The sequence below is a fragment of the Nerophis lumbriciformis genome, linkage group LG11, assembly GCF_033978685.3.
Source record: "Nerophis lumbriciformis linkage group LG11, RoL_Nlum_v2.1, whole genome shotgun sequence".
Taxonomy (NCBI): Eukaryota; Metazoa; Chordata; class Actinopteri; order Syngnathiformes; family Syngnathidae; genus Nerophis; species Nerophis lumbriciformis.
In genome coordinates, this window is record NC_084558.2 from 48,708,328 (window position 1) to 48,710,827 (window position 2,500).

A 2,500-nucleotide genomic window follows, 5' to 3' on the forward strand; every position below is an offset into this window, starting at 1 on the left:
TGGGACCAAACGTCATTACTGCGGAAGTCACGTGACAGTGCCTTGGTCGATAATTTATAATTTTTAATAATAAGTTACATTAAAACTACTCTGACAAGTACAATGAGTAAATGTAACGGAGTAAATGTAGCGCGTTACTATACCCACTTCTGGTATGTGTGTTTGTACAGGTAAAAGCCAGTAAATTAGAATATTTTGAAAAACTTGATTTATTTCAGTAATTACATTCAAAATGTGTAACTTGTACATTATATTTATTCATTGCACACAGACTGATGCATTCAAATGTTTATTTCATTTAATTTTGATGATTTGAAGTGGCAACAAATGAAAATCCAAAATTCCGTGTGTCACAAAATTAGAATATTACTTAAGGCTAATACAAAAAAGGGATTTTTAGAAATGTTGGCCAACTGAAAAGTATGAAAATGAAAAATATGAGCATGTACAATACTCAATACTTGGTTGGAGCTCCTTTTGCCTCAATTACTGCGTTAATGCGGCGTGGCATGGAGTCGATGAGTTTCTGGCACTGCTCAGGTGTTATGAGAGCCCAGGTTGCTCTGATAGTGGCCTTCAACTCTTCTGCGTTTTTGGGTCTGGCATTCTGCATCTTCCTTTTCACAATACCCCACAGATTTTCTATGGGGCTAAGGTCAGGGGAGTTGGCGGGCCAATTTAGAACAGAAATACCATGGTCCGTAAACCAGGCACGGGTAGATTTTGCGCTGTGTGCAGGCGCCAAGTCCTGTTGGAACTTGAAATCTCCATCTCCATAGAGCAGGTCAGCAGCAGGAAGCATGAAGTGCTCTAAAACTTGCTGGTAGACGGCTGCGTTGACCCTGGATCTCAGGAAACAGAGTGGACCGACACCAGCAGATGACATGGCACCCCAAACCATCACCCAACCATGCAAATTTTGCATTTCCTTTGGAAATCGAGGTCCCAGAGTCTGGAGGAAGACAGGAGAGGCACAGGATCCACGTTGCCTGAAGTCTAGTGTAAGGTTTCCACCATCAGTGATGGTTTGGGGTGCCATGTCATCTGCTGGTGTCGGTCCACTCTGTTTCCTGAGATCCAGGGTCAACGCAGCCGTCTACCAGCAAGTTTTAGAGCACTTCATGCTTCCTGCTGCTGACCTGCTCTATGGAGATGGAGATTTCAAGTTCCAACAGGACTTGGCGCCTGCACACAGCGCAAAATCTACCCGTGCCTGGTTTACGGACCATGGTATTTCTGTTCTAAATTGGCCCGCCAACTCCCCTGACCTTAGCCCCATAGAAAATCTGTGGGGTATTGTGAAAAGGAAGATGCAGAATGCCAGACCCAAAAACGCAGAAGAGTTGAAGGCCACTATCAGAGCAACCTGGGCTCTCATAACACCTGAGCAGTGCCAGAAACTCATCGACTCCATGCCACGCCGCATTAACGCAGTAATTGAGGCAAAAGGAGCTCCAACCAAGTATTGAGTATTGTACATGCTCATATTTTTCATTTTCATACTTTTCAGTTGGCGAACATTTCTAAAAATCCCTTTTTTGTATTAGCCTATAGTAATATTCTAATTTTGTGACACACGGACTTTTGGATTTTCATTTGTTGCCACTTCAAATCATCAAAATTAAATGAAATAAACATTTGAATGCATCAGTCTGTGTGCAATGAATAAATATAATGTACAAGTTACACCTTTTGAATGCAATTACTGAAATAAATCAAGTTTTTCAAAATTTTCTAATTTACTGGCTTTTACCTGTATTTTATTAGTGTCCCCATACCAATATTTTGGTACCGGTACCGGTACCAACATGTATTTCGATACTTTTCGTTACTTTTCTAAATAAAGGGAACCACAAAAATTACATTATTGGCTTTATTTTAACAAAAAAAATCTTAGGGTACATTAAACATATGTTTATTATTGCAAGTTAGAGGAAAAAATAATTTAAAACATTTATATGCACGTACAACACTTAAAACTTTTAGCATATCAGTATGTGGAATTAAATTATGGAATGGATTAAGTAAAGAAGTTAAAAATTGTACTGATATGATCCAGTTTAAGAGGTTGTTCAAAATAATAGTGCTTTCAGAGTACAAAGAAGAAGAATTATGAGAAATACTTTGAACCTTATTGAAAATAAGATATTCTTCATCTCAGTATATTAATAATGACTGAATTAATTAATTAATTACATATTACAAAACTGTTGTATACTAATTCATACATGTTATTTTATTATATAAAAAGGTCAGTAAATGATTCTATATATTTGTAAACGCTTTGAAGTTGGAAAGGGGTAGGATTAGATAAGCTTTGCTTCTTCCTACTCCTTTTCGGGCATGATGTAAAATGAAATGATATGAAATTGTGTGATGTATTATGATGTAAGTGTGTTCATGTTCGAAATAAACTAAAGAAAAAAAAAGAAAAAAAGTTTATCCTTAAATAAAATAGTGAACATACAAGACAACTTGTCTTTTAGTAGTAAGTAAATAA

At 37.1% G+C, this 2,500-nt stretch overlaps 1 protein-coding gene across 3 annotated transcripts in view; it reads left to right on the plus strand.

Annotated features, from left to right (window-relative positions):
* The window catches only part of LOC133610286 (synaptic vesicle glycoprotein 2C-like), a 143,698-nt gene that overhangs the window by 242 nt on the left and 140,956 nt on the right, over window positions 1-2,500 (plus strand). The window lies entirely within an intron of this gene.